We start from the raw sequence: 25986 nt of genomic DNA, 5'->3' as shown, positions 1-25986 counted from the left end.
CATATAATCCCCAAGAGAAAGGAATAAAATGAAGTCAACCTCAATATGGCTCCAACTTATGCCTAAAGAAAGTGTCCAGGGTACAACACAGTGAGGGGGAAGCAAGGTAGAGACAGACAGTCTTTTTGTGTTGAGAAAACATAGCTGGAGTCACAGATCCAGCCGTGAGCTGAAAGAGTTCACAGGAGATAGATTACTAGAGAGGAAAGTGATGGCAAAAGAAAAAAACTGAATTTGTAGAGGGCCTCCTCAAATACTTGACCAAGTGATGATTAGCACATATATGTGAGAAAATTACCCAAGGCCACAGAAAGAAGCACCCAGAAGATTAGAAAAGTCTTGTATCAACACTAAGAAAAATGATCGGAGCATGAGTAAACTCTGAAAGAACATAAAGCAGTAAAAATGCATGTAAATAAAGACCCCAAAATAAATGGGAGACAGAAAAAGATAGGCAAGAAATTCAGAATTCTATCAGGTAAATTTAGCAAGTAGACTGAAGTAATTTAAAAGAATTAAGCAGAAATTTTGGAGCTGAAAAATGTGATGGACATATGAAGAATGCATCAGAGTCTTTCAATAGCAGACTTGATCAAGCAGAAGAAGGATCAGTGAGCTTGAAGGTAGGCTATCTGAAAATACACAGAGGAGACAAACAAAGAATAGAAAACAGTAAAGCATGCCTACAGGATCTAGAAAATAGCCTCAGAAGAATAAATCTAAAAGTTATTTGCCTTAAAGACGAGGTAGAGAAAAAGATAGGCATACGAGATATACCTAATGTAATTGACGAGTTAATGGGTGCAGCACACCAACAGGGCACATGTATACATATGTAACAAACCTGCACATTGTGCACATGTACCCTAGAACTTAAAATATAACAATAAAAAGAAAGATTATTCAAAGGGATAACAACAAAGAACATCCCCAACCTAGAAAAAGATGTCCATATCCAAATACAATAAGGTTATAGAACACCAAGCAGATTTAACCCAAAGACGACTACCTAAAGGCATTTAATAACTGAACTCCCAAAGATCAAGGACAAAGGATCCTAAAGGCAGCAAGAGAAAAGCAACAACATACAATAGAGCCCAATACATCTAGCAGCATGAGCATTCCCTTCACTACCCTAAATGCTGTCTGAGTAGGTCACTTGCCCCATAAGTCCACTGGCTGTGAGTTCAGTTCAGCCCTAGATTCACCTAGAAGTTTCAGTCATTGGGGCCTAGACTGCCTTTCCCATTTATTTAGGGCCCCCAAGCACTTTAGCATGTGGTGGTGAGACTTGCCAGAACTCAATTTTTTGACTGACGGGATGAACAATTCCCTTCTGGCTGAGGCTGATTTAAATACTCCTTCTGAGGGTTGACATCAGCTGTGTTCAGCCTGGTTTTGCTTTCTGCTACCATAAAGGACTACTGAGTTCAGTGCAATGTCTCACAGTTGCTGCACTGTCCCTCTCCCAGGCACAGAGATTCTCACTCTGAACCACACAGCCACTTCCAGGGAATGGAAGTGGAGTGCCATCAGTAAATCAAGACTAAATCCTACCTTCTTCCAGTGCCTCTTTCAGTGATATGAAATTAAGTCTAGGTACTGTGAATGCTCACCTGATTTTTGGTACTTATGAAGGTGCTTATTTTTGGTAGATAGTTGTCAAATTGGTGACCTTGTGGTGGTGGGATGATTGGAGATGGATGTTGGGCCATCTTGCTCTGCCCCTCCATAAATGTTCTTAACAAACTTATTTGTAACAGCCACAAACAAGATACTACCAAAATTTCCATCAGCAAATGAATGGATAAAACAACTAGTGGTATATCCAAACAATGTTCTACTACTCAGCATTAAAAGTAATGAACTACTGATACATCCAGTTACATGAATAATTGGCAAAATAATCACATTGAATTAAAGAATAGGCAAAAGAGTGGATACTGCAGATGCCTCTGACAATTCTAGAAAATGTTCACCAACATAAAGAGACAAGTGTATACAGCCATAGTTATTGGCTGTAGTAAAGGAAAGGAGAGAGGAATTACATAGGTGCATAACGAGAAATTTGGGAGTGATAGATATGCTTATTGTCTTCATTGTGACAATGGGTTCATGGCTCTAGACATATGTTAAAACTTACCAAGTTGCACACTTTAATGTACAGTTTATTTTCTGTCATTATATTTAATAGAGCTATTATAAATAAGTCACATTTTGTCTCTTGATTTTAACTGAATTGTACGCATTTTTTTTTAAGTAAATAAGTACTTTATAGTGTAAAAAACTATTTCTTGTTAGAACTTTTATACCTAATTTACTTTGTCTCTGAAATTGGAACATTCACATTATTATAGTTAAATCTAACAGAGTGGGGGGGGGGAATTTAAAGTAGAGATTCTGTTGAAAATTTTGAAATTCAGAGAAAAAGCTTTGAATCATTGCCAAAATCCAGATCTTTTTCATTCAAAATCAGAAGTGTTGATTTTATTGTTGGAAGATACATTAATTGTTTAAAGTCATTACCAGAAGCTTGTAGAATTTAACTTCTACATAAATATCTAAATATACAAAGTTTCAAACAAAAAACGTAGCCAACACCTACAGCAAGCTGCTTTAGTAAGACACGTATCTTTAATGTTTCATTCACCACTTTGGGATTTTCTTTTTATATTTTAAGATTAATGAAGCTGTTGGGTTTGTTTTTTTGTTTTTTGTTTTTTTCAGGAAGAATGAACAATGGAAGAGGTTAGCCAAATAGTGCAAGTAAACAAGGAAAGACAATAAACAAACAGCCTAAGCAATTCTGAAATGGAATGTAAAAGCACTGATTTTCCTTAAATGTTTTCTCGTAATTAAAAAAGGTCACTACCCAGAGATCGTCAGCTATTAGTGAAGTTTTTGTGTCTAATTTTTAAATAAATTATCTGTTTCTGTGAGCCCAGTGAACTTGATAATGGTCTCAGAGGCTGGGAGCCTTGCCAAGTATGTGGGGAACTGCGTCTTCCGGATGAGGAATCACGCTCTCCAGCACTGGCCTCCCCAGGAGTGTCCACTCCTCTCCCGATCCCCTTCCATTCTGTTGTATTTGTATTTTAATGTGTCCCTTTTGATTATAATTGTGAGCTCACGGCCTTTTCCAAACATAATTTATTTTAATTAATCATGTATATATATTCTTTTTAACACTAAAATGGAGATGGGAGTAGTTTTCATGGGTTTTTTCCCTAACAACACTTATTCTTTTATTCTAAAAGCATATTTAGTTTGATATTGAAAAGACAGTCTGGATACAGCCTCATAATTTTCCTGTATTAAGAAATGAAACTGGCTGTAGCCCAAACACTCCTGGATCTTTCTGGAAAAGAAAACACACACACATATGTTTCTGGGGTAAAGTTCCACTACTGCTTACAGGCCCTACTTAATAACAGAGCTGGACAAAATCATTTTAAGTTGTCACCTTATACTGATTTTACCAATTGAACATCTATTTTCCTTGCTTTTTCTTTCAGTATAAGGTTTCATAAACTAGTAAGATTTTCTTCTACAATACTTTATTGTATAATGTTACTTCTTTTTCCACACAGGCCTTTACTCCTAACTTCAATTTACAATTTTCTATGACAAGGGAGTTAAATTTGATCAAGAGGAGACAATGATTTTGGTGATTATTTTCTTCTGCAATGATAAAACTTGTGTCAATAATCTTCAGTTTAATGACTTGTCTGTGGAGCATTCATTACATCTACTAAAGGAACCATTTCAATTAGAATTAACACTTTTATCTAGCTTACATATATATAGAAGACAAACCTTGATATGCTAATCTTCTGGGAAAAGAGGCCGTCACCGCAAAATTAAGACTTTTTTTTCATAAAATACCACTACTCCATGGCCATCAGACAGCAAATAAATAAACATGCATTGTTATGTTAAGGAAAATTATCTCAAAAAAGAATTTCTGATCCTTTAGGAATTCTTAAATACTTTGATCATCATCCCTTTGAAGTAATATTCATTTAAAGAAACATTCCACGTGCAATGCTGAATTCTTCAATGTTTCATTAGTAGGTACAGAATTGTTACATGATATATTTTGCATTCACAGGCAGATCATTAAATTCTGCAAGCATTGCTAATTTATGTTTCAATATCACAGTCCTTTCCTAAGAATGTCAAGTATACATATACGGAAAGAACTTTAATGGAAGAAGAGATGTATTAAGCAATAATTTTCTCCATTTCCTCCAAACAAGTTTTGCATATTTATACCATAACAGAAAGGGAAAAGGGAAGGGGAAGGGGAAGGGGAAGGGGGATAGGGGAAGGGGAAGGGGAAAGAAAAGTGGAGGGGAGGGGAGGGGAGGGAATGGAAGGGAAGGGAAGGGAAAGGAAGAGAGAAGGAAGGATGGAGGGAGGGAAGGGAGGAGGTGAAGGGAGGGAATGAAGTAGGTGAAGGGAGAGAGGAAAGAAAAAGAGAGAAATGAAGGAAGGGAGAGAGGGAGAGAGGTAGGGAGGAAGGGAGGGAGGGAGGGAAGGAGGGAGGAAGGAAGGAAATGAAGGGAAAAGAAGGGAAGGGAAGGAGGGAGGGAGGGAGGGAAAGAGGGAGGGAGGAAGGAAGGAAGGGAAAGGAGGGAGTGAGGGAGGAGAGGAGAGGAGGGAGGAAGAAGGGAGAGAGGGATGAATGAAGGAATGAAGGAGCTCTTCTGCTTAGAGAACAAGACCCCATTCGAATAGTGAAGAGCATGAAGTAGACTGATACTCCTCAAGAAGCAGATAATAATGCCCACAGTAAAATTCTGAAAAATCATTTAAATATGTAATGGTAAATAATTTTTCCAAATTCTTACTTTTGATGAACTAGAATTAATGTGTTGAATATCGATCTTTTTATCTCTCTATCTGTTTATCTTAAAAGACAAGGGGTATAAAATGGGGAAATATGGTGACAATTTACAGGAAAGTTTAATCAAGTATACTGTATAAGAAAGTTCAAATATAAATAAACATAATGATAAAATATTAACCATTCAGCATAAATTAAGTTCTTTAAAGGGCAAAAATAAGACAGATTGGGTGGTGGAGAGGACAGAGAGAGAGAGAAGTACAAAAATAAGGTAATGACAATATACAATAATGATGAGTTTGTAGGAGGCATTACTGAAGACCCATGCCAAAAACAAAAACATAAAACTCCTATGCATAAACATGCTTCATAATTTGAATATAACTATTATTTTGGTTGAAAACAAAGGTTCTAATTTATACCTTAAGCAGGTAAGATACATTCCTTATTTTAGAAATATCTTCATTAAAAGACTCTTATTCAAGATTATCAATTTTGGGAAAATTTCAAAGAACACCCATTTTAAACATATTTCATAACAAGCTAAGTATACAAAGTATATATATACTTACGGCCTCCATGTGAGTGTACATCCCTTCATATAAGCAACAGCACAATTATAAATAATACTGTGTTCCAAGGACTTGTGTATTGTTTGACAGAGACTGTGATAGTTAATGGCAATTCATGGTTTCTCAGGATGTAGTGGGTACGCAGTAAATATTATACCTCCATCACACCTTAACAAACAGATATCTAGGATTGCTAAAAGTACAATATAATACAGATGTAGGGAGAAAAAAATGAGAACCTACTGGAAATTTAGTCTATGGTTCACAGAAAATCCTTTTTTATCATTTCTAAGTAAAATATAATTTAAATTTTATTTATAATTTGATGCTGTGTATACTTTTACACACAGAATATAAACCACTAACTCACACTTTTTTCAACAAATGCATTTATATAAGACCTCAAACTACAACAATTCTAGAAGGAAACCTAAACAAATACTATTCTGAATACTGGGCTTGAGAAAGAATTTATGACTAAGTCCTCAAAAGCAATTGCAACAAAAACAAAAATTGACAAGTGAGGCCTAATTAAACTAAAGAGCTTCTAGACAGCAAAAAGAAATTATCAATAGGGCAAACACACAACCTACAGAATGGGAGAGTATATTTGCAAACTAGGTATCTGAAAAAGGTCTAATATTCAGAATCTGTAAAGAACTAAAACAATTCAACAAGTATAAATAAATAAAGTGGGCAAATATACTAACAGATACTTCTCAAAAGACATATAAGTAGCCAACAAACATATGAAAAATGTTCCACATCACTAATCATGAGAGACATGCAAATCAAAACAATAACGAGATACCATTTGAAATCAGTCAGAAGGGCTATTATTAAAAAGGCAAAAAACAACAAGTCCAGTGGTGGCTCATGCCTGTAATCCCAGTATTTGAGAGGCCAACGGGGGCAGATTGCTTAAGCCCAGGAGTTTGAGACAAGCCTGGGCAACACGACAAAACCCAGTTTCTTAAAAAAAAAAAAAGTGTGTGTGTGTGTGTGTGTGTGTGTATATATAAATTATATTACACAATTAGTTGGGCAGGTGGCACACACTTGTAGTTCCAGTTACCATGAAGGCTGAGATGAGAGGCTCATCTGAGCCCAGAGTTGGGGATGTCAAGGCTACTGTGAGCTGTGATCATGCCAATGCACTCCAGCCTGCGTGACAGAATGAGACCCTGTCTCCAAAAAAGAAAAAAAAAACAAAAAAACAAAAAAAACTGATGCTGGGTGAGGCTGCAGAGAAAAGGGAAAACTTATATACTGTTGTGGGAATGTAAATTGGTTCAGCCACTGTGGAAAGCAGTTTGTAGGTTTCTCAAAGAACTTAAAACAAAACTACCATTTGATCCAACAATCCCATTACTGGGTAATTTTTTTTTTAAATCAATCACTCTACCAAAAAGACATACACTTGTAAGTTCATCACAGCATTATTCACAGTATCAAACACATTGAATCAACCTAGGTGCCCACCAACTGTGTAGCAGATAAAGAAGATATGGTATATATGTATCATGGAATACTATGCAGCCACAAAAAAGATAAAGAAATAATGTTCTTTGCTGCAACACAGAGAAGTCAGCAAGCCATTATCCCAAATAAATTAATGCAGAAACAGAAAACCATACTTATAAGTAAGTATGTCCTCACTTATAAGTGGGAGTTCAATCTTAGGTACTCATGTATATAAAGATGCCAACAATAGACACTGAAGACTACAGGAGGAAGGAGTGGGGTTGGGGATAAGGGTTGAAAAACTAACTACTGAGTACTATGCTCACTACCTGGGTGATGGGATCATTTATATCACAAACCTTAGTTTCACATAATATATCCATGAAACAAATCTGTACATGTATCCCTTAAATCTAAAATAAAAGTTGAAAAAGAAATAGAAGTTAAACAAATCACAAATACATTTTTAGTGTCTGTCATCGTAATTAATCAAAATGCAAAATGAGAGAATTAACTAGTATTAAAGAGTCCTTGAGAAATGTCTCCTAATGTAACCAGTATAGCCAGTTTCCTAGCTTACTCTAAAGATGATCCCTCCCTTGTTTGTTTCCTGATACCCATATATCTAACTACCTGTTTGCTTGAAATGTCCAAAGGCTAATCTTACAACAGTCCAGACATGAGGTAGAGATAGCAGTTTCAATTTTCTCCCTTTCAAGATGAAACAGTTGTGCAGTTAATCCCTAACCTGACCCCTACTGAGATGATGCCAACCAGGCCTCTGGATAGTCTGTTACTTAAATTAGCCAGTGGAAAACAAGAAGCAGACCTGCACCATGTACACTCCTGTACAGTTTCCATGCAACCTTCCCCCTGAAAATCCCCTTATGCAGTCTGAGAATTTAAGATGGCTTTTTGAGGCTTGAGTCTGGCCATCTCCCAAGATGTCAACACTTGAATAAAGCTACTTTCTTCCACGAAACCTTACTTCTTATGTGTTTGTCTTTTCAGGTGGCATACAGCCAAACCTTACTTTGGTTACAAGTCAGTAGCAAGCACCTAACACTCCTTTATGAAAATACACACATACACATGCACACGTACCACAGACACATCCCTACATTTTTTACTAACATAATCTCCTCTCTGATATTTCTGCATTTTAATAAAAACCAAATTCTTTCCTAAGACAAAACAATATGAAATCCTCTATTGAATGCTTTTGAATGTATATTCCTTAGCATAGATGCTTTGGTAAATGACTGAGCCTGGCAGCACGTGCCTGTAGTCTCAGCTACTCAGAGGCTGAGGCAGGAGAATTGATTGAACCCGGGAGGTGGAGGTTGCAGTGAGCCGAGATTGCCACTGCACTCCAGCCTGGACAGCAGAGCGAGACTCTGCCTCAAAATAAAGAAATAAGTTTTTTTTTTTTTTTAAAAAAAAAAAGATAAATGATTGAATAAAAAGATGGTTACCTTTTGAGGAAAATATTTCCAGTAGAGGTTTTATTCTACGTTTAATTACAAAAATGCTACCCACTAATATACGGCTAAAAAATAAGTTTGATAACTTTGTATTTTCCAGATATGCATTAATTTGCCTATAGGGCAGAGGTATGCAAATATTATCTGTAAATGACTAGATAGTAAATATTTTAAGCTTTATAGGCCATATGGTGTCTGACACAGCTACTCAACCCTGCTACTACAGCTTGAAAGCAGACACAGACAATATGTAAATGAATGAATTTGGCTGTATTCCAAAACACTTTATTTACAAAAATGGGTTGGGGTTGGTAATCAGGCTATGATCTGCCAATTCCTGCTCTAAGTTATTACATGATATTACAAATAATCTAGAATTTCCCTTTGATTGACCAGAACCCATATTTCACACCAACACAATGCCTTCTTAATGAAAACACACACACACACACAAAACAAAATACATTTTGGCTGTAAATGTAATCCTTTAACATTTTAGTAATGTTTCTCTTTTGCTTTTATTCTTCAAAAGTTGCTGTTTTGGGGTGGGGCCAAGATGGCCAACTAGACGCAGTGGCCTTTGGAGGCTCCTATCAAAAAAAAAAAAAAAAAAAAAAAAAAAAAAAAAAAAAAAAAAAGACAGCATGTGAATCCTTCAACGGCAACCAAGGTATCCAGGTTATCTCATCAAAATTGACTAGAAGGCTAGCATGGCCCATGGAAAGAAGGAAGAGCCGAGCGGTGCGGCCGCCTACCTGAGAGCCACAAGGGGAAGGGGAGTCCCTTTCCTCCAGCCAAGTGAGGTGGTGAGTGAGCATGCTACCCAGCCAGGGAAACTGTGCTTTTTCTGTGGAACTGAGCAACCGATGGATCAACAGATCCCACTCATGAAACCATGCCACCAGGGCCTAGCCTCCCAACCCTGGAATCTGCAGATTCTTACAGCCTCTCAGCTGGAATCTGCTTAAGCCTACCAAACTCCTGTAGGGAGGGGCGACCAGCACCATCTGCAGCTGCCTGCTGTCTAAGCCCTTTGAGCTCCGTGACGGAGGGGCAGCAACCAGCACTGGGACTGGCAACTGCCTGCCACACTAAGCTCCCTGGATGGGGGAAGGGCAGCACTCATTTCTACAGCTCCAGGCTGCTTTTTCCCCTGCTAGAGTCAGGGAGGCTGGACTGCTTGGTCCCAAGACTTGTCCCCACAGCCCAACACACCGGCTGTGGCAATCTGCAGCCAGAATGCCTCTTAAGGTCTAACCTGGACCCATCCTTCCTCAGTGGGCAGGACTTCCCTGCAGGATCTCCAATGACTCCAGCCAGAGGATCAGGGATAGAATTTGGATCTCCCTGGGCCTGAGCCCCTAGGGGAAGAGGTGGCCACAGTCTCTGCAGACCAGCAGACTTAACCTTTCCTCTTGGTAGTTCTGAGGAATCCAGGCAGCCCAGACTAGTGGGTTTCCCTCCAGCAAAACACACCTTCTCCACTAAGGTACAAAGTGCTTCATTAAACGAGTCCTGCTCCCCATGCCACCCAACTGGGTTGTCAGATACCCTATACAGGAGTGATCCTACTGATATCAGGTTGGTGACCCTCAAGGTCAGAGGTGCCAAAAGAAGGAGAAGGCACCCATCTTTGCTGCTCTCCAGACTCCTTGAGTGATATCTCCAGGCAGGGGAGCAAATGAGATGAATAAGGCATGAAGTGAACCCCCAGCAAACTGCAATAGCCCTACAGAAGAGGGACCTGACTATTGAAAGAAAACAAAACAAACAGAAAGGGACAACAAGAGCATAATCATCAACAATAATAACAACAAGAGGGCCCCCATAAAAAAACCCATCCAAGGGTCAGCAGCCTCAAAGACCAAAACTACACAAATTCACGAAGTTGAGAATCAATGCAAAAATGCTGAAAACCAAAAGGCCAGAGTGTCTCTTCTCAACCAAATGATTACAGCATCTCTCCGTCAAGGGCACAGAACTGGATGGAGGATAAAATGGATAAACTGACAGAAGTAGCGCTTCAGGAGATGGGTAATAAAAAAACTTTGATGAGCTAAAAGAGCATGTTCTAACCCAATGCAAAGAAGCTAAGAACCTTGATAAAAGGATAGAGGAACTGCTAACTACAGAACCAGTGTATGTACCTTAAACATAAAACAACCTGATGGGGCTGAAAAACACAGCACAAGAACTATGTGAAGCACACACAAGTATCAGCAGCCAAATTGACCAAGCGGAAGACAAGTTATCAGAGTTTGAAGACCACCTTACTGAAATAAGACATGCAGACAAGAATAGAGCAAAAAGAATGAAAAAGAATGAACGAAGCCTCCAAAAAAAATGTGATTTCATAAAAAGACCAAACCTATGATTGATCAGAGTACCAGAATGCGACAGGGAGAATGGAAATGAGCTGGAAAACACACTTCAGGATATTATCCAGGAGAACTTCTTCAACCTAGCAAGACAGACCAACATGGAAATTCAGAAAATATAGAGAACACCATTAAGATACTCCACAAGAAGATAATCCGCAAGACATATAATCATCAGATTCTCCAAGGTCAAAATGATGAAAAAACTGTTAAGGGCAGCCAGAGAGAAATGCCAGGTCACCTACAAAGGGAAGCCCATCAGACTGACAGTAGACTTCTCGGCAGAAACCCTACAAGCAAGAAGAGAGTGGTGGGCCTATATTCAACATTCTTAAAGAAAAGAATTTTCGATCAAGAACTTCATATCCAGTCAAACTACGTTTCTTAAGCAAAGGAGAAATAAAATCCTTTACAGACAAACAAAAGCTCAGGGATTTCGTTACCACCAGGTCTGCCCTGTGAGAACTCCTGAAAGAAGCACTAAATATGGAAAGGAAAAACCGGTACCAGTCACTGCAAAAAACACACCAAAATATAAAGACCAATGACACTGTGAAGAAACTGCATCAACTAGTGTGCAAAATAACCAAATAGCATCATGACGAGAGTATCAAATTCATATATAACGATACTAACCTTACATGTAAATGGGCTAAATGCCCCAATTAAAAGACAGACTGGCGACTTGGTTAAATAAAGGGATGGAGGAAAGTTTACCAAGCAAATGGAAAGCAAAAAAAAAAAAAAAAAAAGAAAGAAAAGAAAAGAAAAGAAAAAAGAAAAAGCAGGGATCGCAATCCTAATCTCTGATAAAACAGACTTTAAACCAAAAAAGATCAAAAAAGACAAAGAAGGGTATTACATAATGGTAAAGGCAACAATTCAACAAGAAGAGATAACTATTCTGAATATATATATGCAGCCAATACAGGAGGACGCAGATTCATAAAACAAGCTCTTAGACACCTACAAAGACACATAGACTCCCACACAATAATAGCAGAAAACTTACCACTGTCAGTACTAGATAGATGAACAAGACAGAAAATTAACAAGGATATTTAGGACTTGAACTCAGTTCTGAATCAAGTGGAACTAATAGACATCCAAAGAACTCACCACCCCAAAACAACAGAATATATATTCCTCTCAGTGCCACTTGGCACTTATTCTAAAATCAACCACATAATTGGAAGTAAAACACTCCTCAGCAAATGCAGAACTGAAATCATAACAAATAGTCTCTCAGATCAAAGTGCAATCAAATTAGAATTCAGGATTAGGAAACTCACTCAAAACTACTCAATTAAATGGAAATTGAATAACATGCTCCTGAATGACTCCTGGGTAAATCATGAAATTAAGGCAGAAATCAAGTTCTTTGAAACCAATGAGAACAAAGAGATGACATACCAGAATTTCTGGGACACAGCTACAGCAGTGTAAAGAGGGAAATTTATAGCACTAAATGCCCACATCAGAAAGCCAGAAAGATCTTGAATCAACACCTTAAAATCAAAATTAAAAGCACTAGAGAGAAAAGAGCAAACTAATCCAAAAGCTAACAGAAAACAAGAAATAACTAAGATCAGAGAAGAATTGAAGGAAATAGAGACACGAAAAACATTCCAAAGAAATCAACGAATCCAGGAGCTGTTTTTCTGAAAAAATTAACAGAATAGATAGATCACTAGCCAGACTAACAAAGAAGAAGACAGAGAAGAATCAAATGGACACAATAAAAAAGGATACAGGGGATATCACCACTGACCCCACAGAAATACAAACCACCATTGGAGAATACTATAAGCATCTCTATGTAAATAAACTAGAAAATCTAGTAGAAATCGATAACTTCCTGGACATATACACCCTACCAAGACTAAACCAGGAAGAAGTTGAATCCCTGAAAAGACTAATAACAAACACTTAAATTGAGGCAGTAATTAATAGTCTACCAACCAAAAAAAGCCCAGGACCAGACAGATTCACAGCTGAACCCTTTCAGAAATACAAAGAGGAACTGGGACCATTCCTTCTGAAATTATTCAAAACAATTGAAAAGGAGGAACTCCTCCATAACTCATTTTATGAAGCCAACATCATCCTGATACCAAAACGAGGAAGAGACACAACAAACAAACAAAACTTCAGGCCAATATCCCTGATGAACACTGATGCAAAAATCCTCAATAAAATATTGGCAAACCAAATCCAGCAGCACATCAACAAACTATCCACCACGATCAAGTCAGCTTCATCCCTGGGATGCAAGCCTGGTTCAACATACACAAATCAATAAATGTAATCTATCACATAAACAGAACCAAAGTCAAAAACCACATGATTATTTCAATAGATGCAGAAAAGGCCTTCAGTAAAATTCAACATCCCTTCATGATAAAAACTCTTAAAAAACTATGGATTGATGGAACATATGTCAAAATAATAAGAGCTATTTATGACAAACTCATAGCCAATATCATATCGAATGGGCAAAAGCTGGAAGCATTCCTTTGAAAACTAGCACAAGACAAGGATGCCCTCTCTCACCACAACTATTCAACATAGTATTGGAAGTTCTGGCCAGGGCAATCAGGCAAGGGAAAGAAATAAAGAGTATTCAAATAAGAAGGGAGGAAGTCAAGTTGTCTCTGTTTGTAGATCACACGATTTCACATTTAGAAAACCCCATCTCAGCCCAAAAACCTGTTGAACTGATAAACAACTTCAGCAAAGTCTCAGAATATAAAATCAATGTGCAAAACTCACAAGCATTCCTTTACGTCGACAATAGGCAAGCAAAGAGTCAAATCATGAATTAACTCCCATTCACAATCGCTACGAAGAGAATAATATAACTAGGAATACAGCTAATAAGGGATATGAAGGACCTCTTCAAGGTGAACTACAAACCACTGCTCAAGGAAATAAGAGAGAACATAAACAAACGGGAAAACATTCCATCCTCATGGATAGGAAGATTCAATATTGTGAAAATGGCCATACTGCCCAAAGTAATTCATAGATTCAATGCTATTCCCATCAGACTGCCATTGATATTCTTCACAAAATTAGAAAAAAATACTATCTTAAATTTCATATGGAATCAAAGAAGACCTGGTATAGCCAAAACAATCCTAAGCAAAAAGAACAAAGCTGGAGGCATCGCACTACCTGACTTCAAACTGTACTACAAGACTACAGTAACCAAAACAGCATGGTACTGATGCCAAAACAGACATATAGACCAGTGGATCAGAACAGAAACCTCAGAAATAACATCACACACCTACACTCATCTGATCTTTGACAAACCTGACAAAAATAAGCAATGGAGAAAGGATCTCCTATTCATTAAATGATGCTGGGAAAACTGAGTAGTCATATGCAGAAAACTGAAACTGGACCCCTTCCTTACAAACCTTATAAAAAAATTAACTCAAGATGGATTAAAGACTTAAAAGTAAAACCAAAAACCATAAAAACCTATAAGAAAACCTAGGCAATACCATTCAGGACATAGGCATTGGCAAAGACTTCATGACAAAAATGCCAAAAGCAATGGCAACAAAAGCCAGAATTGATTAATAGGATCTAATAAATATAAAGAGCTTCTGAACAGCAAAATAAACTATCATCAGAGTGAATGGGAAACCTACAGAATGGGAGAAAATTTTGGCAGTTTACCCATCTGACGAATGTCTACTATCCAGAATTTACAAGGAAGTTAAACATATTTACAAGAAAAAGACAAACAACGCCGTCAAAAAGTGGGCATAGGACATAAACAGACACTTCTCAAAGGAAGAAATTTATGTGGTCAATATGAAAAAAAACTCAACAGCACTGATCATCAGAGAAATGTACATCAAAACCGCAATGAGATACCTTCTCATGCCAGTCAGAATGGTGATTATTAAAAAGTCAAGAAACAATAGTTGCTGGTGAGGTTGTGGAGAAACAGGAATGCTTTTACACTGTTGGTGTGAATGTAAATTAGTTCAACCATTATGGAAGACATATAGCGATTCCTCAAGGATCTAGAACCAGAAATACCGTTTGACTCAGTAATACCATTACTCGGTATATACCCAAGGGAATATAAATCATTCTACTATAAAGACACATGCATGCATATGTTTATTGCAGCACTATTTACAATAGTGAAGACATGGAAACAAACCAAATGCCCATCAATGATAGACTGGATAAAAGAAATGTGGTACGTATACACACTATGGAATATTATGTAGCCATAAAAAGGAATGAGATCATGTCCTTTGCAGGGGCATGGATGAAGCTGGAAGCCCTCATCCTCAGCAAACTAACATAGGAACAGAAAACCAAGCACTGCATGTTCTCACTCATAAGTGGGGGTTGAACATTGAGAACACATGCACACAGGGAGGGGAATATCACACACTGGGGCCTGTTGTGGGGTGCAGGGTGAGGGGAGGGAATTTAGAGGGTGAGTCAATAGATGCAGCAAGCCACCATGGCACAAATATACCTATGTAACAAACCTGCGCTTCTGCACATGCATCCCCCCTCCTTTTTTTTTTAAGAAATAAAGAAAAAAAGAAATAGGAAAGCAAATCATTTTTTAAAAGTTACGGCTTCATTACAGTTACAAATTTTCATGAAAATCCTAATCTGTATCCTACAAGTAAGCCTCATTTTGTTATAACTTTGCCTTACGCTTCATTTTAAAGCAACAAGAAACTCTGTGGGAATTCTCTTTTCCCCAAATAGATCTGTCCACTAAGGTACAATGGATGTTAATTTCCAACATTCAACTCACATTTGATTGTGAGGGTGACTCTTCTGGGGCTTAGTTAAGAAACTGGTCTGTAGTCCCAGCACTTTGGGAGGCCAAGGCAGACAGATCACCTAAGGTCAGGAGTTCGAGACCAGCCTGGCCAACATGGCAAAAACCTCGTCTCTACTAAAAATATAAAAATTAGCTGGGCATGGTGGTGTGTGCCTGTAATCCCAGCTATTTGGGAGGCTGAGGCAGGAGAATCACTTGAATCCAGGAGGCAGAGGTTGCAGTGAACCAAGATTTCACCATTGCACTCCAGCCTGGGTAACAAGGTGAAACTCTGTCTCAAAAAAAAAAAAAAAAAAAAAGAAAGAAAGAAAGAAAAGAAGAGAAGAGAAAAGAAAGAAATTGCAATATTTGCCCTATGCCCAAATTAGTATTGCTTCTTCTCCCCAATATCAACCCCTACAACATAACCATGGCATTAAACAATCTGTCTATTCTTCCCATTAATAATGGGAAGAATAATTAATAATCTTAATTTCACCATTGTTTTACTACTTCATGTAATTTAGTCTATTTTTAGCCTCTTTTCTTGGTAACATTGATGAATATGTATCTTTGGAAGTTAATACTATATATTTTAAATATATTCCTTCAAATACATTTTAATATCTCCCAGGAATATTCTTCTACTTTATTGTTCTTTTTAAATATTCCTTTATATTGCAACGTACTTGTTATTTTATACAAAAATGAGTACCATTTTTGCTGAATTCAAAGTAGCAAAAACAGTAAGAATTTTGAGTCTGACTTGTTTACAACTCCCATCCAAGAACACAGTACGTATAACTATTAAATTCTTTATGTCACTCAAAACATATTTACACTTCATAGCATTCAACAGAATCTCCTCATCCCAATTTTTAATAAATTAAAGAAAATACATAGAATTCAACATTAAGGTAACAATCCATCAAGGCCAAATAACTTAACTTTATTAAACCATAGATTGGTCCTCTAAGGAAATACACTATTATAACACATCTCATGAATAGATAAATAGAAAAATTTTATAGTCACCTTAATAGATGAAAGAGAATTTCTGAAAACAAAACCCTCATGAATAAAAAATATTTACATAAGTAATGTATGCTATTTATTTTATAGGGTAATTTTAAAAATTATATACATATATTAATACTTCATCTCCATGGTGAATTAGTTCATAATAGCAATCTATATATAAATGCACCCACATAAAATTAGAGGAAAGTCCTCCTGGTCATAATGCAATTATTAAATTAATAGAGAATCTTCAATGTTTTACAAATTAACACAATTTTTACATTTAATTTTATTAAAAATATTTAATTGTAAACATAGAGATAAAGAATATAGGCTCCTTAACTATGAAGGGGTAAAAAATAACCAGTCCTGAAGAGTAGTTAACTTTTTAAAAAGAATAGAAATAAAACAGAGAAATTAGAAAATGAGTCATTTATTTTAAAAAAGACCAAAGATACTATAATCCTAGTTAAAGAATTCTATCCAAGACAATAGTTGTTTTTCTCTGTCCAACAGAACAGTGTTTCCATCTTTCAAGAGGTTTTCATCACTTTTTATGGCAGTCACTTTTGACACTGTCCAATAATGGGAATAAATCATGCTTTTTTCTGTCCATGGCTGCAGAAAAGCAGAGCTTGTTTTTGCGGCCCCAAAGTTCCCATCTATTGTTGGTACGGCATGCTTCTTTTCATGCTGATAATCCTCGTATACGGTGACTTGAAACTGCACATCTCCATCACTTCAAATTTACCATTACTCTACAGTTCAATGTAAAACTGAGACTACTGCTTCCAGTAATAATATTGATTGATTGATACTCATTCTAAAAAAAGTTTGTAGTAATTTCAGATTGAAAACGGTAACTCGTTACCAGAAGTTTTCATAATATCATAATGGAGAACTATTTATAAAAGTCAAATTTTCAATTGATAGTAGCACATGTCAAAAGGAAAAAAAAAACTGAGTACAAAAAGGATTATTTCCTAAAAAGATCACATGAATAACTGAGAACACCAGTAATTTCTTAAATTTTTGTAAGTTATTGTCTCAAAGGACTCAAAAATATTAAGAATGTCCTCCAATATCACCATAAGGTATATCAGAGTTTATGTCCACCCCAGGGATGATTTTCTTACAAAAGACAACAACATATCTTAAAAACAATTTGAAAGTATATATATATATATATATATATATATATGTGCATGTGTGTTTGTGTATATATATGTGTGTTTCATAAAACCAGATATCAACCAAACTAAGTATGCCAAATTAAAGTTATTTTTATAAATTCAAACCTTATTCTCTTTACATAGAAATAAATAGTATTCAACTATTTTGAAGAAAGTGTGATTATTTTCATATAGAAACTAAAAATAGCAACAGGGAACATTTGTGGTAAATCTTCTGCAATAACAATTCATACATTATTTGAGGAATCATGTATTTTACATAAACACTTTCAAACTTCTGGTAACGAGTTATCGTTGTAAGTCTCTAATCTCTGAGCTGGATACAGACAACTACAAGGCTTTAAGAGATGTCTGCTTTACTAAAGGCAAGAAGTCTGGATCCCCGAATTAATGCATGAAGCAGAACTACCTGTCAACCAGGAATTCTAACTTGAATTCTTTGGGAAATTTATTAGGCCCCTTAAATTTTCTCTATTTAAGGCCTAGGGAACTGGGTTGGTATAATCACAAACTTTTCAAATAAAAAACTAATGACACAGTAACAGAAATCAGACAGTAAAATATAAAATTTTCAGATAAGTCAGCCTACAACAATTCCAAAGTACGTGATAGACCTAAATGCTTAGAAATGTAGGCAACACACTAAACACTCAGATTAATTTGATCCAAATCAATTAGAATGGGACTTTAAAATATATCAAGAATAAAATAACTTCCATAAAGGAGGAAGAAAGTTATGTAACAAAGTAGGCAAAAATGAAACAAAAAGAATGAAAAAATTAACGACTAAAACTAGTGAAGATAAAGATATCTCAATAGATGAGGTAAACTCTTAGCTAGGCATAGTCAAAGTGAAAATTCTAAACCTGGAAATTATTGCTGGATTTAAATATTCAAATATTTAAATATTCAAAAAATTATTTCAAAGACAGAGAGGATAAATTGAAGGTTTCCAACAAACACATTCAATAAAAATTCTAGAAATACAGAATAAAAGAAAGCAATCTCTCTCTCTCTTTCTATTTCTATTTCTCTGTTTCTCTCTTTCTCAGGTTAAAAACACAGAATGAAAAGCAGTAAAAAAATCCACACCCAGACACATCAGATATAACTAAAAACTAAAAATATAGATTCTTATACATAATCTCCCGAGAAATGACAATTAAATTGTCGGCAGATCATTAGCAATAACAGATTCTCATAGACGGGAAAATAACATCTTCAGAATGTTGAATTAAAATCATCATCATCTTGTATTCTACATCCAAATAAACAATCAATGAAGAAGGAGAGAAAGAAAAGCTATTCTTAAATATCCATTAAATAAAAATCTTAACTGCTCATATAACATTATCAAAAGAACTACCAAAAGACATACTTTTGAACCCAAAAGAAAGGAGATAATGATAAACAAAATGAAAGGTACACAAACTGTTACTATATATTGATGTATCCAACTATTGAAAAAAATATATATATATACACACACACACATTAATTTCACTTGTTTAAAAGGTAGAATTAAAATTCTAGGCAGAATTCACATGAAAAGGAGGCATTTCAGTGGGTAACATGGTAAGTCACGTCTGGAAAGAGTACAGAGATAGTGAATAAATTTATGCTCCCATAGAAATGTGTGTAAATTTATTTACATAAATTTGACTTTTTAAATTAAGGACAGCCCTATAGGAATATAAAGTCTTCAAGTTAACAGAATAAAATATGGACTAAACTTGATATTAAATATGTGCAAAATAATTTGCTAAAATTATAATTTCAAGTAGGTTTGCATTTTAACCTCTTTTATAAATCATGACAAAGAACAAACTATAATATATAGGCATGTCTTGTTTTATTGAACTTTGCTGCACTTTGCAGATACTGCATTTTCTAAAAACAGAAGGTCTGTGGCAACCTTGCATCAAGCAAGGCTATTGTGCCATTTTTTCAAAAGTGTGTGCTCATTTTCTGTCTCCGTATCAGATTTTGGTAATTTTGGTAATTCTAGCAATATTTCAAACTTTTACATCCTTATTACATGTAATGCAGATCCTATATCATAGGTAACCATAACAGATATTGTCAATGATTTTTTATGTTACTTTTGTATGATTGGTGATTTTCAATGTCCCTACCCTTTTTTGGGGGTGTACCATAAACCATACTCACATAAGTCAGAAAACTTAATAAAATATGGTGTGTTTCAGCTGCTCCACTCACTGGCCATTCTCCCTTCTCTCTCTGTTTCCTTGGGTCTCTGAGATACAACAATATTGAAATTAAGCCAATAACCCTACAATGAACTCTAAATGGTCAAGTGAAAAGAAGAGATACACTCTCTTACTTAAAATCAAAAGCTAGAAATGATTAAACTTAGTGAGGAAGGCCTTGAAAGCTGAGATAGGTGAAAACTAAGCTTCTTGCACCAGAGTTAGCCAAGTTGTGATTGCAAATAACAAGTTATTCAAGGAATAAAAAGTGCTACTCCAGCGAACACATGAATAACAAAACAAAGCAGCCTTATTGTTGATAAGGAGTTTCAGTGATCTGGACAGAAAGTCAAAGCAGTCATAACATTCCCTTAAGCCACAGCCTAATCCAGAATAAGACCCTAAATCTCTTTAATTCCATGAAGGCTGAGTGAGGGGAAGAAGCTGCAAAGTAAAAATTGGAAGCCAACAGTGGTTGGTTCACAAGGTTTAAGGACAAAAGCCATCTTTATAAGATAATGCAAGGTAAAGCAGCAAGTGCTGATGATGTAGAAGCTGCAGTGAGTTATCCAGAAGACCTAGCTAAAATCTTTGATGAAGGTGGCCACACTTACGGTTTCAATGTAGATGTAACAATCCTATAGTGGAAGAAGATGCCATCTATTACTTTTGTAACTAGAAAAGGGAAGTCACTACCTGGCATCAAAGCTTCAAAGTATAGCCTGGATCTCTTGTTAGGACCTAATGCAGCTTGTGAGTTTAAGTGGAAGTCAATGCCCATTTACATTCTGAAAATCCTAAATCCAGTAAAAATTATGGTAAATCTACTCTACCCATGCTCTATAAATGAAACGACAAAGTTTGATGACAGTATATCTGTTCACAGCATGGTTTACGGAGAATTTTAAGCCTGCTGTTGAGATCTACTGCTCAGAAAGCAAGATTGCTTTCAAAATAGTACTGATCACTGATGATGCACCTGGTCACCCAAAAGCTCTGATGGAGATACACAGGATGAGTAATGTTGTTTTCACATCTGCTAGCACAACATCCATTCTGCAGTCCATCAATCATAGAGAAATGTCAACTCTCAAGTCTTATGACTTAAGAAATAGATTTTCTAAGGCTACAGCTGCCATAGTGATTCCTCTAATGGATCCAGGCAAAGTAAACTGAAAATACTCTGCAAAGAATTCAACACTGTAGACACCATTAAGAACATCCACGATTCATGGGAGGAGGTAAAACAAAATCAACAATCACAGGAGTTTGGAAGAAATTAATACCTACCCTCAAGGATGACGTTGAGGGGTACAAGACTTCAATGCAGAAAATAACTGCAGATGTTGTGGATATAGCAAGAGAAAAAGCAGAAGCAGAGACAAGATACAAATGAATTGCTGCAATGGCATGATAAAACTTGAAAACATCAGGAGTTGCCCTTCATGGATGAGCAAAGAAAGTGGTTTCTTGAGACAGAATCTATTCCCAGGAAAGACACTGTGCACATTGCTGAAATGACAGCAAAATGTTTACAATGTTATTTCAACTTAGTTGACAAAGCAGCAGCAGGGTTTGAGAGGACTGACTCCAATTTTGAAAGTTCTACTCTGGGTAAAATGATATTAAGCACCTAGCATGCTCCAGAGACATCTTTCATGAAAGATTTCTGATGTGGCTAACTTCATTGTTGTGTTATCTTAAGAAATTGCCACAGGTACCAAAACCTTCAGCAACTGCCACCCTAATCTGTCAGCAACCATCAATATCGAGGCAAGATTGTCCACCAGCAAAATGATTGACTTGCTGAAGGCTCAGATGATCGTTAGCAATTTTTTTAGCAATACGGTGTTTTTAAATTAAGCATGTACATTGTTTTTAGATACAATGCTATTGTAAACCTAATAGACAATAATACAGTGTAAATATAACTTTTATATTCACTGGAAAATCAAAATATTCATGTGACTTGCGTTACTGCGATATTTGCTTTATTGCTGTGGTCTGGAACTGAACCTGAAATATGTCTGAGATATGCCTGTAATTATTCAACTTCACCCTTTCTTGCTTGGAAATAATACCTTCTATTTTTAGACTTCTCAGACTTCTTGATTTTTTATTCTTCTCAAGATAGATGAAAGTCTGGAATTGCTTCATGAAAAAGCTGCTTTGTTTGGAATTGAAGGTTATAATATAAGAGTTTATATTTAGTGTGTGAGAACCTTTAGAAAGTGAAAATACTACCTGGGCCAATAAATCTGCCTTTTTTTTTTTCTGATCCCAATCTTACCTTTCAGCTTTTCATCATATCCTCAAACCCCCTTATTTAATGCCTGCAAATCCTGGTATCTCAAATTTCTTTATGCTCTCTGCTTGCACAATCATCTCTGATAACATGATTAGACAGAAGATCATAAACACACAGCATAAATGTTTCTGAACAGCAGCAGAGGACTACGCCATGAAGCATTAATAACAACACTCTTCAAGAGATCAAATCAATACAATGTCACAAAAGGCCCCGTATATCCCATTCACCTCTGTGAACAAGAATGCAATGGTCCGAGAATTGCCACCATCCTTTTCTTCTGAATTTTAATGCACTACTAGAAAAAAAAAAAAATTTAAAGCATATTTCTAGGCAGAAGAAAGGTTTTTAATTATGTCTGGTGTTTCACAATTTTCATTTCCATAGACAAATATTATTTTGTTAGGTTATACTGAGTGATACCTACAGGCGTAAAGAAGGCATTATTGCTATATATATATATATTCTCAGCAGGTCTAAAATTTTAAACACAAACTAATATCTCTAAGCACAAGTACCACTACCTTAATGAGATTTATCCTAAATTAATGTTTAAGAGGAGCTTATTAGGGATTCATGCCACTTTAGAACTCACATAACTAAATAAAAATTGCATTCAATTTTGCATGTTGTTTCCAATTATTTCTTCCAGAGTGCTAAAATACTCTTAGACATATAAACTGAAAGACCATTTGATGTAAATTAGCATAACACTTTGCAAATCAATGTTATTTTTAAATTCAAAACCTTAGAAAAGTCTTACATTAAGTAGAATAAATTAAAACAATGTTAAATCTCTAATATCAACATGCCCAATATGACAGTCTTAATTATGAACCTATGAAATAAAATTAAAACAGTTATGAAATATCAGTTGAGATTTGAAAGAAGACTAAAATACTACTTATGATGTATAATAAAGCAACCCAAATTATTTGTGTTTGCTTTTAAATTTTAGCAAACATGTTAATATAATCTATCTATCTATTTAAGCGTGGTTCATACAGCAAGAGTAAGAGTCTACCACTCTCTTTTGTGCTTCGAGAATTTGGATATAGGTATGCCTTAATAATATTATGCAAAAAAGAATCAAAAATTCAAACATTCTGTAGTATAACTTTTAGGATAAAATATCCTAACAAGTTATTAAAATGCAAATAAATATACATCATTTGTTAGATATGGAGTATGACTAGACACAGATTTATTCTATTTTAAATCAGTTTATTGTGCCTTAGTTGCATAGCTCACCAAGAGTTCTCAAATTCATTCAAGCAAATTATGAAAATCCCTAAAGCTTCACTGTAATTTTTCCTGTTTATCATCTCTAAAAGCAAAGTTCCAGATGAAATCATATCTATATATCTTTTCATCATCCTCAGCAGCATGAATTTCAAAAGTGATGCTTAAATCCTGCTCCAACAGTGTCCACATTGGACTCCTGAAGAGAACTAGAAGGCAGAGTAGGCCTAATTAATAATGAGAAACTTAGGGCTCCTGTGCTTTGGGTCTGGCAGGCAGGAAACATTAAAGTATCAAAGTGAGGGCATGGATGTCTGGAATGAGGAAATGAAAGAGTGAGAAAGAATGGGGGCGCCAGGAGCAGTGGCTCACGCCTGTAATCCCAGCGCTTTGGGAGGCCGAGGCAGGAGGATCAGGAGGTCAGGAGATTGAGACCATCCTGACCAACAAATCTCAGTTACTTGGGAGGCTGAGGCACGAGAATCGCTTAAACCCAGGAGGCAGAGGTTGCAGTGAGCCAAGATCGTGCCACTGTACTCCAGCCTGGTGACAGAGCGAGACTGTCTTTAAAAAAACAAAAAAACAAAAAAAAAAAAAAACCCACAAAGGAATGGGGGATAGGTGGAAGGGAAACACACAAAGGCCAGATTGAGACATATCTGGGCTTTGTTCTCAATCTACCATTAGTTACTACTGTGTGGCCCCAGGAAATTAAATTCTATTCTTAGTAATTTAGTGTCCTGATTCATAAAATGATGGATAAACATATTTTCTAAGACCTTCCAGATCTAAAATACAACAACTCTCCCTCAAGAAAATTTACCTATTTCACAGAAATGAGAAGAAACATAGCATTCCACAGGAGCACCAACAGGCTGCACTTTTAACTCCTCAGTGCTTTGTGACCATTCACATCACGTGATTTTTAAGTACGCTTCTTTTATGTGACAGCCCTAGTGAAACAGATACATGAATAATCAGCACAAATTGTAGCACAGAGGAGGGTGATATTAACTTTGTGAAGACCCAGGGGTATGATGACATTTGTGTTAGGTCTTGAAGAATAAATACAATTTCATCACAGAAAAAGAAGAAAAGGGTGCAGAAGCAGCTAGGTAAAATATGAAAAAAGGTAAGAGCCACAAAAACACACGGATTGTTCAAAAGCTATAAAAAACAGAATAGTGGACAGAATTTGCTGAGGTTGCAAAAGAACAGGACAAGGTCAAAATGTACAATTCCTTGAATGCTAAGGTGAGTAACCCCTTCTAGTTGATATATCAGAAAGAAAAAAAAACTAGAATAATTTCCTGAAATAAAACATACTAAAATTGTTACCAGGATTTAGACAGTATACAACATTATCTCAAACATAACAGATGAAGCATTATACATGAGTGAAGCCATCCTAGACATGCAGCTCTGTTAAACCTCCAAATAACTGCAGTTGCATGAGTGACCTCAGCTAAGACAGGAAAAGAATGACCCAGTGAACCAAATCTTGATTTCCAGATTGTAGAAACTATAAGCAAATAATTTGTACAAGATATGGGTGTTGCCATAACAAAAAGTTAAAACCTGTGATATTTGCTTTGGGATTGAACAGATGGTAGAGGCTGAAGAATAGCATGGAGACTGTGAGTAGAGGCTGGAAGATCAGTAAGGAAATTGTTAATACAGATACTAAAAGGTCAACACATGTTATGTGATGAGCAATTGGCAATAATCCTGCCTGTGATAGCTTGGAAGAGAGAAAAAGCACTTCATAATGTTGTTGATCAAATTAAAGAGGTTTCCAGACAACTGTTGAAACTAGCAACTAGCACATGGGCAATTCTTATTAAAAGAGTGGATGACTAAGAGTGCAGGGGCAAGATACTAGTAAGAAAGCCAAAAGACACAGGGAACCAATCACAAGGAGCAGAACTGGGCTCTAATCAGAAAACATTCTCTGCCCCTGTAGTCAGGGACCCTGAAAACACCAGTTACACTTCACAATCACAATAGGCCAGTGACTGTTGTGTTCCCTGCCTTTTGGAACGGGAGACTATTTTCCAATTATCCTGCCCCCGTTCCACGTGTGTTGCGTGTGTAGGGAACAATAACTTACTTTTAGGTTCTTAGCTCTGCAGATCAACAGGGATTTTAGCAATGAAACTTCATTTGAATCTGGAACTGATTTCAACATGCTATTTTGGACTTCAACATGATATCCTAACGGGATGAACCTTTGGGAGGGTGTCGGGTTTTGTGCATGCCGAAGGGACATTAATCAGGAGAATCCAGAGAGTAGACTGTAAAATAATATATTGCCATGGTGGCAGTCCCCTATAAATATACTTTCAGGTATTCAGTCTTGTGCTGTCTCCTCAGACACTCGTTTTACAGATGGTTATGTGAATAAACTCCCTCTGAAGCCAGCAACTACACTCCGGGAAAGCTTGGGACAGATA

General features: G+C 36.3%; 1 protein-coding gene and 1 long non-coding RNA gene across 7 annotated transcripts in view; one reads left to right on the top strand and one right to left on the bottom strand.

Annotated features, from left to right (window-relative positions):
• Positions 1 to 2889, top strand: part of LOC103881026 — a 66616-nt gene extending 63727 nt beyond the window's left edge. Inside the window, exon 5 of the long non-coding RNA XR_001899495.3 lies at positions 2728 to 2889. This is a non-coding gene — a long non-coding RNA (uncharacterized LOC103881026). The remainder of the gene's footprint in view (positions 1 to 2727) is intronic.
• Positions 1 to 25986, bottom strand: part of EPHA6 (EPH receptor A6) — a 928471-nt gene that overhangs the window by 735413 nt on the left and 167072 nt on the right. The gene's annotated exons all lie outside the window — the stretch shown is intronic.

This window comes from Papio anubis, chromosome 2 (assembly GCF_008728515.1).
Source record: "Papio anubis isolate 15944 chromosome 2, Panubis1.0, whole genome shotgun sequence".
In the NCBI taxonomy this organism is placed as follows: Eukaryota; Metazoa; Chordata; class Mammalia; order Primates; family Cercopithecidae; genus Papio; species Papio anubis.
This window is presented reverse-complemented; position numbering and strand designations above follow the sequence as displayed.